This window comes from Babylonia areolata, chromosome 3 (genome assembly GCF_041734735.1).
Source record: "Babylonia areolata isolate BAREFJ2019XMU chromosome 3, ASM4173473v1, whole genome shotgun sequence".
NCBI lineage: Eukaryota > Metazoa > Mollusca > Gastropoda > Neogastropoda > Buccinidae > Babylonia > Babylonia areolata.
In genome coordinates, this window is record NC_134878.1 from 41183600 (window position 1) to 41201102 (window position 17503).

General features: G+C 44.2%; 1 protein-coding gene across 1 annotated transcript in view; it reads left to right on the forward strand.

Annotated features, from left to right (window-relative positions):
* Positions 1 to 17503, forward strand: part of LOC143280569 (coadhesin-like) — a 68347-nt gene that overhangs the window by 42736 nt on the left and 8108 nt on the right. The gene's annotated exons all lie outside the window — the stretch shown is intronic.

The window sequence follows — 17503 nt, forward strand, 5'->3', positions numbered from 1 at the left end:
CCTCTTTGCACTGTGTCAGTATACATGGTTTGAACTGGCAGTGTACCTCTTTACACTCTGTCAATATACATGGTTTGAATTGACAGTATGCCTCTTTGCACTGTATCAGTATACATGGTTTGAGGTGGCAGTGTATCTCTTTGCACTGTATGAGTATACATGGTTCGAGTTGGCAGTGTACCTCTTTACACTGTATCAGTATACATGGCTTGAATTGGCAGTATGCCTCTTTGCATCACTGTATCAGAAAACATGGTTTGATTTGGCAGAATGCCTCTTTACACTGTATCGGTATATAATCCTGCTGGAGACATGGAAATCGAAGTGACGCTGGTCTTTGCCGTTTACCACGTCGTTACAAATGGGAAAAATTGGATTGCCCGTTACCAAGGCGCGTCTGGCGTTGGTTGGTGGTGGCTGAGTTCGTCAGCTGAAGTGCATAGACTGTGCCAGAAGGAAGCGCAGTAGAAATGTGTATATAATTAGAATGATTAAAAGAACAATTGAAGTAATTAACATGTTAGTAGTTATAATGTTGTAATCGTTATCATTGTAATCATTATCATTAATCAGATCATTGCCCTTCTTCTATGATTCAGATTTCTTTTTCCACTTGCAGGGAATGTTTATGGTTTTCATATTGACAAAAACTAAAACTAAAAAAAAAAGTGACAACCATTCTGTTGCTGAGGGTTGTTGGCCCACGTTTTTTTGCAGTTCCTCGCTTTATTCTCTCTCTCTCTCTCTCTCTCTCTCTCTGTCTGTCTGTCTCTCTCTGTCTGTCTGTCTGTCTCTCTCTCTCTCGCATGTGTGCCCAATAACAAAGAATGTATGATAAGTCTGAAGTTTATGCATTTTAGCGTGGTTTTTAATGTTGTTCATGTTTCTCAGAGGGAATGGAAATATGGTGTCATACTACGTGGACATGAGTAACGGAGTTTGTTTTATAGCCCTATGTCCGTGTAGCTCCCTCCATAGAGACTCCACCATTTCAGTACCAGAAACGCTTCAGTTCTCATCCCGCGCACACTGTCCGGCGGATCTCCCCTGCCGAGTGTGAAAAAGGTGTGCACACTTCTCCGCTGAGCAGACTTCGAAAGCCAACGGACGGCGGCAGCGCTGCAACTGATAATGCAGTGACTCGTGTCTGACGGTTAAAACCTTTCTCGTGTTTGTTTACGCACGGTATGGAGTGAAACCGACTCTGTCTCTCAGGTTCGGTCGATACCACTCCATTCGCCGTCACATTGCCAAAGCTAACAGGGGAAAGAAGCCAGTTTTTCCACGTGGCTTACATGGGTGTATCGATGAAAGTAGTATGCGTTCTGACATGGTTTATCTCTTTGTATCGCATATGCTGCCCAGTGCTCTTGTCTCCGCAAAATGGAAATCAGTTACCCGACCAAAAAAAAAGGAAAAGAGGAGGAAAGAAACAATGCCGCGTAATCTTACTTGTGGACTGTACAGGGCAATTCTTTACCGCAATTATGCCCGATTTCTGAAAGGCAAGGGGTGATGGGAAGGAGGAAGGTAGATTATTTTGGAGGGGGTGCAGGGGGAGGGGAGAGGGGTTTTTAATGGGTGGTCGCCGCCACATTACATTCATGTCCTTCTGATCAAGAGGGAGATGTGTGTGTGGTCTCAGTTTTAATGTTTGTCTCCTTGTCGTGTGAGGGTGCGGAGTGTATGGATGATCCACTGTCCTCCTCCCCCGCACTCCTCCCTCCGCCCACCCCGTCCCCTCTACCATTACAAGTATATGGGATAGTTTTTCGTCCCTCCCCCCCCCCCCCCCCCTTTTTTTTTTTTAACAATACTGTTGTCAGCTGCTCATCAAGTGAACAAAAATTTCGATGAAATGTGTGGTGTGATAGCTCTCCTTGCGGGGGAGAATGCTGCTCGCCGTGCCATTTGAGTCGTACCTCAAAACATGTGGATCAAAGTTTTGGAGAATGGCTATTTTATTCTTCCATTCTTTTCCACTCTCACTGTAGTGCCTGGTTGTAACGAAAAATATTCACTACTCTCCCCGTGTGGGTGCCGGGGGCTCTTTCAGTCTAAATAGTACCCCCACTGTCTGGAAGCTCTTTCAGTCTAAATAGTACCCCCACTGTCTGGAAGCTCTTTCAGTCTAAATAGTACCCCCACTGTCTGGAAGGTTTGTGCTGGAAATGACCACTCTCTGTCGCTGTGCTTGTCACCTGGCTTTTTTCTTTTTCTTTCTGTCGTCTTTTCTATTTATTATTTTCTGCTCAGCTGGTCTATGACTTCACTTGTTCCTAATTTTCTTTTCCATTTTGTTCTTTGGGTTCTAAGGGATGGACATTTACAGATATCACCCGGATGTTACCCTGCCGGCTGTGGACTGCAGGGTTGTAAGTAAAATGATAAATGAATATATGGCCGGAACTCACGGACCCCGTTCGGTGTTCAGATAACTTAGAAACTGTTTTGGAAGTGGACGCTGCTGGTTTTTGTTGTTTTAGTTTGTTTTTTTTTCCGGTTAAATTGAAAATCAGTGAAAACAGAAATCGATCAGGCTTTTTAGAACAAGACGGTGTATTTGTCCCTTTCGTTGTTTCGTATTGTAGAGTCTCACAAATTTCCTGCTCTGTTTAAAAGTTATTCACTACGAGTGACATCGTGTGGTATAAGTGTTTATGTGTGTGCGCGCGCGCACGAGCGCGAAGCAGCAGCAGCAACAATATGCTGCACAAAACAATCAGGAAATCTTTGACGATATTTATATATCACACACACACACACACACACACACACACACACACACACACACACACACACACACACACACACAAGTGAGGGAGAGGGAGAGAGAAAATTACAAAGCAGCATGCTGCAAAAAACAATCTGAATAACAATTTTGGGAAACTGAGAGAATCTAAACTTTAAAAAAAAAAAGTGTGTGTGTATGTGTGTGTGTGTGTGTGTGTGAGTGTGTGTGTCTGTATATGTGTGTCTGTGTTGCTCATTATCAATTTGCGCATTATCGGTAATGCGGAATAATTTCTGTGCATTACCTGTGATAAGCCGAGGCTTGCGCATTATCGGTAATGCAGAACATTTTTTGCCCATCACTGGTAATAGGCAAGCGTACAACATGGCGCATTACCTGTAGTGTGAACTTATGAAAAATAGAGAAAGATGTTGAAATGAGTCAGGTCACCTTTGAAGATACCAAAAACTTCAGCACAGCATAGCAGTTTGTAAATTAAGGTGTCGTTTCTAACCGTTGGATGCTCTTACACCGTCTATCGGATTTTAAGCGGTTTTCGGTTTTCAGCATGACATGTACATCTGTATGTACCATATTATGTACCTTTCTGTGTCGGATTTTTCCCATGTTCTTCCAATCATTCTTCCTTTGACATGCATTCCGACATTGTCGATTGCTCGTCCATTGTTTACATTATCACATTTTCCTTTTTCAACTCGATAAACTGGTTGCAAGTATTACACAAGCATCTCTCTCTCTCTCTCTCTCTCTCTCTCTCTCTCTCTCTCTCTCTCTCTCTCTTCTCCATTTTTTCACTCCATTCCTGTCTCTGTCCATATCCCTATCCCTATTCTAATGAATGTTTGTATGTGTGTGTTTGTCAGTGTTATTACGTTTTTGCTGTATTGGTTGTAATACTGGTGTTTTATACATATTTCATGTCGAAAATTCGTCACTCTCACCCTCCAGCCATCCCCCGACCCCCGAATATCCGTATTAGAGAATTGTTAAAAACATGCTCGGATGCCTAAACAAGGTAAATATGCCAGGTTTAAATGAAGATGAGGAAACGGCCCTGATCGCATTGACAAAGGGCCACCGTTGATGTGTTGCTCACAGTGTTCGAAGGTTCACGATTATAACGCTTTTAGCCTGTGTTAGATGAATGTTGTGCATTCGAAAATGGAGTAACAGACTGCAAATGACGGGGAAACATGCAAATAGCCATGCAACACCGACGCAGCTGATAGAGCGCGAAATCTTAGCGACACAACAATCCTGTCAGCACTGCTGCATCCGACATGCACCAATTTGTTTATTAAAAAAAAAGAAAAAAAAAAGGATGATTATCTAAATAGTCTAGCGAACACACGCTCTCTCTCTCTCTCTCTCTCTCTCTCTCTCTCTCTTGATTTGAGCCACACCGGGTCAGACAGCCGACAGAGCAGAGCGCTTGAGCTTCGCCCCGCGAGTCTGAGATGACTGCTCTCGCCCGTTTTCACTTGCTGAAGATCGGATTCGTACGCCAAAGAACGCAATTTCGGTGGAAGATGTCAGAATGGTTAAGACGCTCATCTGCCTATACAGAGAGTCCGTGAGGGTCTGGGTTTGAATCATGCTGTCTCCCTTTCCCCCAAGACTGAGTGGACAATCAGACAAAGCGTGTAGTCATTCAGATGAGACAATACACTGAGGTTTCGTGTGCAACACGCACTTGCTGCACTGAAAAAGAACCCAAGGCACCGAGGGTGTTGTCCTCTTGTAAAATTCTGTAGAAGATATCCACTCTGGTAGGTACACAAATATATATGTATACACTCAAGGTCTAGGAGCGTTGGGTTTTGCTGCTAGTCAGACATCTGCCTAGCAGATGTGGTGTAGCGTATAAGGATTTGTCCGAACGCAGTGACACCTTTTAGAGAAACTGAAACTAACTAAAACTAATTTCAGTGGATTATGAAAAAACGGGAAGAAAACCCAACTGGTGTTGAAGAGCATTATGACAGTTCCATCCGTCCGTCTCACGCCACTGAGTCTTCCCCATGCATCTCTGTCACCACACTCCCTTCCATGACAACCAAAACCGACGATATCAATGTCATGTCTGGTTGTCACGCCTGACTCGGTGTTCAACTCCCAGGATTTACTGCGCGTCGAATGTCGGTCATGCATGCGCGTCAACTGCTGTGCGTTTCAAGGACGCACTGGTCGAAGTGCATATGGATTATTCCTATTGTCGCCTCTGTTGTCCAACAACAGTCTTTGAGGCGCCGTCTAGTGATTCTCTCTCTCTCTCTCTCTCTGTCTCCCTCACACACACACACACACACACACACACACATATATATATATATATATATATATATATATATATATATATATATATCGGGTGTCCCCCAAAAAGTGAACCGCTTTTTGACAAATATTTTCTCAGTGATAGAGAAACCGAATTCATTGAAAATGTTCACACAGTAACCTTAGGGTATCATGAACAAGTCTGCAAAATATCTAAAATATCAAATTATGCGAGTATTTTCAAATTCAAAACAGCATGTCAAAAAGTCCAATATCAGAGGAAAACTCACTTATTTCAGTTTATGCTCAGTGTGGCCTCCATCTTCCTCCACGACTAAACGAAGCCGTTTCTTCCTAGCAGAAATTCTTCTACGTATTTCTTCCACCAATATCTCCTCCCATGACACAATCATCCTGTCCTTTAACGCCTGCTCGCTCAATTTGTCTCTCACTTCCCGGCCGGTAAACTTTCTCCTTCAGAGAGTGCCATATGGCATAATCCATTGGGTTACAGTCGGGTCTTTGTGGAGGCCATTCATCCTTCTTGATGAATTCTGGTGTAGCCTCCTCCAGATGGGCCTGGGTTATCCTACTTGTGTGTGAAAGAGCCCCATCTTGCTGAAACACGTAATTGTTTCTAGGATAAAGACACCTACAATCCGGGAGAAGATTGTCATCCAGTTACTGAATGTAGCTTTCACTGTTAACCTTGGCTCTATCAGTGTCACTAAAATGAATGTTTGTTTTTCCTTTCCAAGATACTCCAGCTGAAACCATTATCTTTTTGAAAATCTAAGTTTTATGATAAAGGCGAGATGGCTGGATTTCTCTTTTCCGTTTCCCATAAACGCGATTATTTGGCGATTTTTAGATATCTCTAACGTAAAGTCTTTCTCGTCTGTAAAAATGATCCTTTTTCACATCAGTGGCCGAGCAGCGGTCATTCAAGTTACAGCAGCGAGTTTTTCTTCACCCTCTAACATGTTGGTCCATCCTTGATAACCATATCCTCTTGAAGGGCTTCAGCTCCAGTTCTTTCGCCATTCTTTGCAACTTCTCTAAGAGATTTGTGGGTCCCTGGGTTCTCCTCCTGGGATTGAATCAGTTCCTCAATACGGTCCTTACCTCCGAACATGCAGTCTTGGGTCTCCCACTGCCAGTTTTACGTGCTGGTGAACCTGTAGTGCGTATCTTAGCAATAAGTCTATTTACAGTGACATAACTCCACCCCTTGCCATGAAATTCCTTTACGATCCTTCTTCCACCCCAGCCTTTCTCCTTGCAACAGTTTTCAATGGGAACCTTATCACTTTCACTGAAAGGCATGGTTGATCCTTCTAGACTGAAACTTTGGACAGAACTGATTTTAGATACAGACGACAAATTAAAAAAAAAAAATCAATAGACTTGACACCCAGACAGGCTATTTTTAGACAGACACTGATTGACAAATGCCACCACATGGCAGCTGGCATGAACATGATGAAGGTCATATTGCACAGCTCTGATACTGGGTTTTTTGACATGCTGTTTTGAATTTGACAATACTCGCATAATTTGCGTCCGAACTTTTAGATATTTTGCAGACTTGTTGATGATACCCTAAGGGTTGAATTCAGGTTCTCTATCACTGAGAAAATACTTGTCAAAAATCGGTTCACTTTTTTGGGACACCCGATATATATCTCTGTCTATCTATCTATCTATCTATCTATCTATCTATATATATATATATATATATATATATATATGTATATATATATGATACGCACATTCGTATGTATATCCATCAACATGGCGCTTGTAAGCAGCAACTGAACTTGAGCGCTGTGTGCAATTACAAGTTTGATGGGGAAAAAAATTACCAAAACAAGACGTGCGCGGTCAACATCATGCTGCCCTAACGTCTTGACGCCCAGTGCGGGCTCTCCAGAGAGCGAAAAGGGAGAACCGAGCGGTGAGAACTGTAAGGAAAAGTCCTCCACGACTCAGAGCCTTGTTGCCAGTAGCAACCCTGGTAACGATGCACAATGCCATCTGAAAAGCGACAGTGCAGACGAACTGAAATCAGTCATACTGTCACTTTGTGAAAAAATTAACAACCTTGAAAAGATCGTGAGTCACCAGGGACGAATGCTGACAGCTTTGTCAGCAAAATTCGATTCACGAACAAGATCCTCCAAGCGACTGGTAACGACAGCGACCCAGCCACCATCTTCGTCCGCTCCCACTGCCTCCCCTTCGCCCACTACGTTCGCTGAGGCTGCAAAACAACACCGGACTGCTCCAACCTCTGTGACTGCAGCAAAACCAACAGAAGTAAGGTCAGCCAGACACATCACTAAAAAGAATAGATCTAAAGAAGAAACTAGCCTAGAGTTTAGAAGATTAAGAGGTGATCTCATTGAAGTATACAAGATCATGTACGATATTTATGATTCTTGCACCACCTCTTCCTTGTTTACTATGGCTAACTACGATAAAACTCGAGGGCACAACTTCAAAATAAACAAAACAAATTTCATAACTAACCAGTTCCGCAAGGTTTTGTTTTTTTGTTGTTTTTTTTACTAACCGTATCATAAATATGTGGAATAACCTTTCCTATGACACCATCAATGCACCATCGGTAAACGCCTTCAAAAATCACATTGACAAAAAGTTTAAGGACCATGTATTTTCCACAGAGTTAAATCTTTAAAAAAAATATAAAAAAATAAAAAAAAAAAGGTTCGAAACTGGAGAAGGACTAGTGATTAACGTTCATCACTTCAGTTTCGCTGAAACTTTTTTTTTTTTTTTTTTTTTAAATCTCAAGGCCTGACTAAGCGCGTTGGGTTACTCTGCTGGTCAGGCATCTCCTTGGCAAATGTGATGTAGCGTATATGGATTTGTCCGAACGCAGTGACGCCTCCTTGAGCTACTGATACTGATACTAAATCTTTATTGAGCTGTAGATAAATGTAGTATACACTATGCCTGATTTAAACAAGGGTCTGTTCACAAGTGATCCAAAAGCACATAAATGGACACTGATTATAAGGCATTTCTGTGATTCTGTGAAAAACACCCACCAACATCTGACGTCAAACTCATAGCCCACTCAAAAGAAAAGAAATCGAACCTTCCCACTGTAGTGTTTCTACAGGACTCGGTTCTGAACAGCCTTAACAACACCCGGCGCTTAGGCCTGTCGTATGGATTCAATGTACAAAAACAAAAAGCACACGAAGTCAGTGACATTCCAAAGTCACTGAATGCAATTCCAAACCTTGATGAAGTAGATTCCGTGGTCGTTCACTGCGGGGTCAACGATATAAAAGACACTGACCCGGAACAAGCCAGCAAGACCATGGTGGAAAACATAACAATTGTCTTGGCCTCAATCCCCAACACCAAAGTTATTGTAAGCAAAATCGCTCCCGTGAGAGACGCTAACATCCAGGCAAAACAGGAAATGTTCAATGCAATGACTTTCTCCAAATTATACGATGAACCTAATGTGTCATTCATATCACATGAAAACCTGAATACCCAATCCCAATATCATAACTTCAAAGATCACCTGCATCCAATTGTCCAAGGATCACGCATTCTGGCAAGACACATCGGTAGACATCTGCACTCCATGTTCTGGGAACAACCGAGAAGACGTCGATTCAACAACAGGCATCGTCATCAAATACCAGGCCTCGACCAGCGAAGATAATACCAGGGCTACGCTCAACATCCTTTTCACACGGAATCAGATTTTCCTTCTTGGAGAATACAGCCACAACACAGCGATTTTAGAATGTTAGATAACTATAGGTGGTGACTTTTAGACATCAGCTTGAAACTGCACCAGCTGCGGTATGAGACTAGACATAGACCTACTGCACACCCAGCTCATATTTGCAGCTGCTGTTATACGTGGCAATAATTCTTGTTTGAAATTCGGTTCATATCGTATAAGTAGTTGACTTTATTACTTTTATTGTTGTTGCTGTTGTTGTTTTGCTTGTGCCATAAGATAATGTTATAAATTTTATTTCATCTTTTTTTTTTCCAGTACATATACCCTCCTTCACAAAAATGTAATCCAGATCATGCAGTGGAACGCTAGATCTATTTCCACAAATTTGCCATATCTCATCCAACATTTGGCAAACAATAATAACCAAACGCTTATATTACAATCCCGAAATGTGAAGAAGAATAAATTACCTAAGCTTCTAAGTTATTATTATCCACCTGTGCACCAGCAGGTTGATACTGCCACAAAAATTAGTGCAGATATATATACCCAAGAAGGGACAGAGTACAATGCATGCTCTCCACCAGCACCAAATTCTACTCCTGATTTCCATTCATGCGCGGCACGCGTTAGATTCAGTGATCACCTTACTCTTCGTGTCGTCTCTGTGTACTTACCTAGAGGACCAAACAAACTTAATACGGAATGGTTACATAATGTTCAAGATACTGAAAAATGGTTGGTAGGGGGAGATTTTAACGCCCATTCACCTTTTTGGGACGAAGATTGTGTATCAGTTGCTTGTAACCGCTTTGTAGAAAATGTTGTTGATTCCTCCTTGAGCCTTTTAAATGATGGCAGCGTTACCAGAATCCCTGATATTGTCACCTACAGGGCATCTGCTATAGATGTGTCTTTCATATCTCCTATGTTGTATCAGTTCAGTTAGTTCAGTTATGTCCATCGCTCCCCCCCCCCCCCCCCCCCACACACACACACACACACTTCCCCCCGGAGCATAGGCCGCTCACAACAGTCCGCCAGAGTCCTCTGTCCTGGGCTGCCCTTTCTAATTGTCTGCAGGTGTGCCCCATCTTCTTGCTGTCTGCCTCGAGGTCACGTCGCCAGGTGTTTCTTTGCCTTCCTCTCTTCCGTTTGCCCTGGGGATTCCATTTCAGTGCCTGCCTGGTGATGTTACTGTATGGCTTCCTCAGGGTATGCCCGATCCATCTCCATCTTCTGCGCCGAATCTCGTCTTCGGCTGGCGGCTGGTTGGTAGGCTGCCACAGGTCTGCGTTGCTGATAGTGTCAGGCCAGCGTATCTGGAGGATCCTTCAAAGGCAGCTGTTGATGAAGGTCTGCACTTTCCTGATGGTGGTCTTTGTTGTCCTCCATATCTCTGCTCCATACAGAAGGACTGACTTGACGTTGGAGTTGAACAGCCTGATCTTCGTGCTAATCTCAACACCTTGGAGTTCCAGATGTTCTTCAGTTACATGTATGCAGCCCTCGCTTTGCCGATTCTTGCTCTGACGTCTGCGTCTGTGCCACCCTGATTGTCGATGATGCTGCCCAAGTACATGAAGGCCTCTACCTCTTCCAGCTTGCTCCCGTGCACTGTGACTGGGTCCTCTCTTGCTGTGTTGATCTTGAGGATCTTGGTCTTGCCCTTGTGGATGTTGAGGCCGACTTGTGATGAGGTGGCTGCCAGCTCTGTTGTCTTGTCCTGCATTTGCTGGTGACTGTGGGAAAGCAGGGCCAGGTCATCCGCAAAGTCCAGGTCATCTAGCTGATCAAGCAATGTCCACTGGATTCCGTTTCTTCTGTCCGTTGTTGATGTTTTCATGGTCCAGTCGATTGCCAGGAGGAAGAGGAAAGGTGACAGGAGACAGCCTTGCCTGACTCCAGTCTTCACCTCGAAGCTGTCTGTGAGCTGTCCTCCATGGACCACCCGGTACCTCATTCCCTCATAAGAGTACTTGATCAGGTTGACCAGCTTGATTGGCACTCCATAGTGACGTAGCAGCTTCCAGAGAGTTTCGCGGTCTATGCTGTCGAAGGCCTTCTCGTAATCGACAAAGTTGATATACAGCGATGAGTTACACACTAAGGACTGCTCGACGATGATGCGCAAGGTGGCGATCTGGTCAATGCATGATCTGTTCTGGCGGAAGCCAGCCTGCTGGTCCCGGAGAAGGGCGCCGACTGCACCTTTCATTCTCTCAAGCAGGATCCTGTTGAAGACCTTTCCTGGCACTGACAGAAGCGTTATTCCTCTGTAGTTGGCGCAGTTGCTGAGGTCTTCTTTCTTGGGTAGCTGGATACGTTGTATCCAGAATGTAAATGGATGACATATAAAGATACATTGGGAAGTGATTACTTACCGATCATCATGACTTTTAATGAAACTCAAAGACCTTCAGAATTTTAAAAAGACAAAGATCCAAGATGTAACTATAAAGATGCTAACTGGCAGAAAATCAAAAGTATGCTTGCTAGCTATAGCCTAACACATAGTTCATGAACACCGCGGATATAGATACAATTATATTCCTTCTTTACTGACACCATTTTACAAGCTGCCGACATATCAATTCCAAAATACAATTCACTTAAATCAAGCAAGCATTCAGGAAATATTTGGAGGACACCAGCCCGTGAAGCAGCAGTAGATAATAAAAAAAATCTCTAAATTTATAACTTATCTGAACAAATCACCAGAAAATCTTATTGAAAAGAAAAAGGCAAACCATCATAGCAACATGGTCATTGCACAGGCAAAAAGACAATATTGGTCTTCCTTCTGTAATAGGGAGATTTCTGATCATAAAGATACTAAAAAGGTATAGACAAAATTTAATGAAATGAAAGAAGGTATAAATTTGCCATCTTGTCCAATTAAGATAAAAGACAAAAATTTTCCGTCCAATGTAGAGAAGGCAGAAACATTTGTAGAAATGTTCTCGGAGTCTGTGCGATTGGAATGTCTCTCATTTAAAAACAGAAAACACAGAACCGAAGAAGAGAGCAAAAGTGATCATACACATCCAAGTCCTGATAACAGTCAGTACATCAATGCTCCACTCACACTCAATGAGGTTAAAGAAGCATTAGTATCCCTCCCTAAAAAGAAAACATCTGTAGGACTTGATGCAGTCTCAAATGAGATGCTGAGACATTTACCAGAAAATTTTGTTGTTGTTTGAGATTTTTCAAAAGTGCTGGATTGATGGTTTAATGCCAGCACAATTGAAACAGTCTATTGTGATTCCAGTTCATAAACAAGGAAAATGCAAAACAGATAAGAGCAGCTACAGGCCAATTGCATGCTGGTAAACTAATGGAAAGAATAATTTTGAGAAGGCTGATATACTATTGTCATAATGATAAGATAACCCCAATTAACCAAGCGGGCTTTCAGAGAGGTAGATGCAATTGATAATTTGGTAAAACTTACAACACATGTAAAACAACAATTCGCTAGAAGGAAAAACGTTCTTGCAACTTTTTTGATGTGAAGAAAGCCTATGATCAAGTTTGGCATGCAAAGTTACTCTTTAAACTGAAATCTGTTGGCTTTTCAGGACATATCTATGATTATATCAAAGATTTCCTGAGTGAAAGAAGTATACAGGTACGGGTCGGGAATGCCGAAGGCAGCGCTGGCTTTGGCGAGTCTGGCATTCACCTCGTCGTCGATGACAACTGTGCGAGAGAGTGTACTGCCCAGGTATGTGAACTTATCCACCGCGTTCAGTCGTTGCACGTTGATGAAGATGTTTGGTTCAACGTAAGGCTTTCCTGGAGCTGGCTGGTGCATCATCTCAGTCTTCTTTGTGCTGATTGTGAGGCCAAAGTTGTCACAGGCAGCAGAGAACTTTTCGACACTGTGTTGCATGTCAGCTTCGGAGGCAGCATTGAGAGCGCAGTCATCAGCAAACAGGAAGTCGTTGACGGTGTCTGTCCTCACCTTGGTTTTTGCTTGAAGCCTCCTAAGGTTAAAGAGTGAGCCATCTGTGCGGTATCTGATGCCAATGCCTACGTCAGCGTCTCTGAAGGCATCTGTCAGCATGGCTGAAAACATGAGACTGAACAGGATGGGGGCAAGAACACACCCTTGCTTGACTCCGTTGGAGACAGGGAATGGTTCTGAAGTCTCTCCGTTGTCTTGGACTCGGGCCAGCATCCCATTGTGTAGTTGCCGTATGATGGTGATGAACTTTCTGGGACACCCGTACTTCGCCATGATTCTCCAAAGGCCATCTCTGCTAACAGTATCGAAGGCCTTGGTCAGATCGACATATGTGGAGTAAAGGTCAGCGTTCTGATCCTGACACTTCTCCAGGAGCTGCCTGGCAGCAAACACCATGTTGATAGTCCCGCGTTCTTTCCGGAAGCCACACTGGCTCTCTGGTAGGAGACCTTGCTCAAGGTGCGCTATGAGACGGTTGAGTAGCACTCTGGCCAGAGTCTTGCCTGCAACGGACAGCAGGGATATTCCACGATGGTTGTCACAGGCTTGACGATTTCCTTTGCGCTTGTACAGGTGTATGATGGAAGCGTCTTTGAAGTCCTGTGGAACTGCCTCATGCTGCCAGATGAGCTGGAACAGCTAATGAAGCTTCTCAGTCAGCGCCATACCACCTTCTTTGTAGGCCTCAGCTGGAATGGAGTCTGAGCCAGGGGCTTTGCCATTGGATAGCAGACGGATACCTTTCTGGGTCTCCTCCAAAGTTGGAATGGCATTCAACGACTCACTGACTGGCACCTGGGGGAGTCGGTCGATGGCTTCATCATTGATGGTGGAGGGGCGGTTCAGTATGCTGTCATAGTGTTCAGCCCATCTCTCAAGGATCCCGTCCTTGTCAGTGATTAAGGTAGAACCATCAGCACTGAGGAGTGGAGCAGATCCGGAGGTGGTGGGACCGTAGACTTCTTTCAGGCCGTTATAGAAGTTCTTCATGTCGTTCCTGTCTGCAAAGCCCTGGATCTCATCAGCTTTGTTGCTCAACCAGGAATCCTGCATCTGTGGCAGCTTCAGCTGGATGGTGCTGTGTGTGCTCTTCAGTATGTCTTTCTTTGACTGTGACTTGGGATCTTCAATGTGGGCTCTATAGGCTCGGCGTTTGTCTTCTAGCAGCTGCTTGATCTCAGTGCAGTTCTCATCAAACCAGTCTTTGTGCTTCCTGGCAGAAGGCCCCAGGCACTCCATGGCAGTGTTGTACACCGTCTCATACAGTGCACCCCATGCTGCCTCCACATTCTGGTTGTCCAGCACGGTGGACTCAAGGCGTTCCTCCAGGGTGTCAGCAAAGCTCTGCTTGATGTTGCCTAGCTCCAGCTTGTTGACATTCAGGCGTTTGAGTGCTTTCATGCCCTGAGGCCGTCTCTTGGGCTGGATGCGGAGGTTGAGCTTGGAGACGATAAGGCGATGGTCTGTCCAGCACTCGGCGCCGCACTTGGCCCTCGTGACTCGTACGTCCTGCCTGTCCCTCTTCCTGACGATGACAAAGTCGATGAGATGCCAATGCCCAGAGCGAGGATGCATCCATGACGTCCTGTTACGGGTAGGGAGGCAGAAGATGGTGTTTGTGATAAGAAGGTCGTGCTCGGCACATGTCTGGAGAAGTAGTTGGCCATTGCTGTTACAGTTACCAACCCCATGCTTCCCAATCACGCCTTCCCAGGAGGTGCTGTCACAACCAACTCTCGCGTTAAAGTCACCAAGAATGATGAGCTTGTCTGCGTTGGGAACAGTGGTGATGACAGCGTTCAGGTCCTTGTAGAACTTGTCCTTGATCTCATCCGGGTTGGTCATGGTGGGCACGTAGGCGCTGACAATGGTGGTAAACTTCTTCCCGTTGCATATAGGGAGTTTCATCGTCATCAGTCGATCGTTCACTCCTTTCGGGGGGGCCAGCCAGCTTGCCAACGAGGGTTGTCTTCACTGCAAAGCCAACTCCAGCCTCACGTCTCTCTTCAGGTCCGCGACCACTCCAAAAGAAGGTGTAGCCTGCGCCTCGCTCACAGAGTTCGCCTTCTTCTGCCAGTCTGGTCTCACTTAAGGCAGCGATGTCGATGTTGTACCTGGCTAGTTCACTCGCAATGAGTGCTGTGCGTCTCTGTGGTCTGGCTGAGTCGTCTCTGTCCAGAAGCGTACGCACGTTCCATGTGGCAATGGTCAATGGGGTGCTCCTTGTTTTCTTCTTTCTTTCCTTTGTGTGTCGACCGCTTGAGTAGGGTCCCCGTCAGCCGCGGTATGCTGACTAGGGTGGTGTGGAGCAGGCAGTGTTTAGGGCACCTTTTCTAGCCCCTTCCTCATGCCATGGAGGTGAGCAGTGCTGTCCTGAAGAGGGCTGCTCAGTCGCTCAGGGGGCTGCTGATCTCCACCGCTGCTCCAGTCGGTGAAAAACGATCATATGGCCTGAGCCGCCTGTGTGCAGGTCCGCGGCTACGACTGCTAGTGTTCCCACACCTGTCGCTTTGTCGCTCGCCTGTCACCACAGGGCTTGGGGAAAATGATGGTATGGGATGAAGGATGACTGATGATTTGCGCGATGACTTTGTTTATAGTGAGGAGGAGTTGCGCACCGTCGACCTCACTCTCTTGTCCGAAACCGTCTGTATCCAGTGGCAAGACGAGGTCAAGACGACTGGAGATGGATACGGATGCAGTGGATGACCAGGATGTCCTATGTGCCTCATCCTGCCCTCAGCACTCCACATTGCTCTGCTGCAACCGCCTTCCTCTCCGTTGAACCATGAAGGTTTCTTCCGCAGAGTCCGCCGGATCCAGTCTTCACATGCTTGGGTAGACAAGCCCTAACTCACCGAGGGTTTGAGACCCGTCGGCTACCCTCACCTAGTTTAGCCAACCTGTCAAAGCCGTTGCCCGGGGTTGGGCGCTGCCGCATGCTAGCAGCTTCTAGGACCCATCGGTGAGAGCTGGGTGCTGGTGGGGACCAACAGAGGCCGAACCATTCCCGGAAGAGCGTGACAAGCCCCCCCCCCCCCCCCCCCCCCCCCCTCTAGAGGTACTACCCCTGCCGTGCACACCCCTAACCCCCTATCAAGAAAATATACCAAAGAGAAATAGATAGAGATACTGCTGATAATGGTCTTACAATATCATAAAAAACACACATTATGCTTTTTAACAATGGTACAAACCCAGAAGAGTTACCAACATTTAAGATTGAAAATGAGACAATTCAGTATCAAGATACTGTTAAGTTTTAGGATTGATGCTTACTTCAAAACTAACTTGGAATAGCCATATTGAATATATAAGAAAAGCAAGAAAATCTTTAGATTTACTCAAAATTGTGAGTAAACAGTACTGGGGACAAGATACAACGATTTTGAAACATTTATCATCATCACTTATTCGATCCAAACTATCCCATGGACAAGAAGTCTTTTTCAATGCTCCAAAATATTTGCTGAAATATAGACTGTAAAGCATATAGATTTGCCCTTGGTGTACCTTTCCATGCATCGACCCTCGGAACATACAAAGAAATAGGAGTACTACCTTTAGATGAATACGGAAACCTCACATGTACTAAATACGTATTGAGAAGCTCAACAACTGGAAATTATACATCAGAGGAAGTAAAAATTACATCCGAAAACAACTTCCCCAAAAGAGCTAAAAACATATCTTATTTAACACCCATTGGCACGTTTGTTTCAAACCTGTTCGAAAAGTCTGAAATTAATTCAGATGACGTAGACACACAGAAGACCGTAAGTCCATACCCCATCTGGGAGATGAATAAAGCACATTTTGATGTTAATCACACTGACATGAAAAAGTTTGAAAATTCGAATATCATGGCAACGGAAGTCCGAGTACACCTTCAAAATAGATACTGTGATCATTTACAGATCTACACAGACGGCTCACTATTAGACAATGGCCAAGCAGGTTCAGCTTTCGTTATACCAGAACTGAAAACGGAAAGATCATACTATATTGGTAAAAATCGTTCAGTATTCACTGCTGAACTTATTGCTGTTCTTATGGCTCTAAATCATATTCTTGATCTCCCAGTTTGCCTTCTACAAGTCTTGTTATGCGTTGATTTTAAATCTGTATTATGTGCTTTAAACTCATCAAATTGTAAAAACAAATCCAAAATCATAATAGAAATCAGCCACATTTTACATCTTTTAAGCTTGAAAGGAACACATATAACGTTTTGCTGGGTTCCTTCACATCTTGGTATTCTCTGCAATGAATGGGCTGACAGTGCTGCAAGAAAAGGAGCAAAAAACGAACAGGGAACCATAGAACTTTAAGTGCCTCTCTGTCTGTACAAGAGGGTTATCGAATACTAGAAAAAACACCGTGGAACAAAGTCAGAGAATTATACCAGGAAAACGGCAAAGCTTTAAACCATGGTGTAATTAATGTTCAACAACCGGGAACTATCAATCAGTCAAATACATACAGTAATTCAATAAGATTAAGGCAGATCCATACCTTATCAAACAGGATAAAGCTGAACGCTTTTATAACTAAGTTCAGCAAAGATGTCAGATGCATATGTGGAGAACATATTTCTAGCAACCATGTAATATTCGAATGTCAGAATCTAAAATGTTTTTTTTTTGCCAGACTTCACCAAAAGTTCTTTTTAATGTGTTATTAACAATTCCAGTATGTTGTTTGTTATTGCAGAAGGTTTGCTGCGTAGTCCTATAGGACATTTGTTATAGTTGTTTGATGTTGG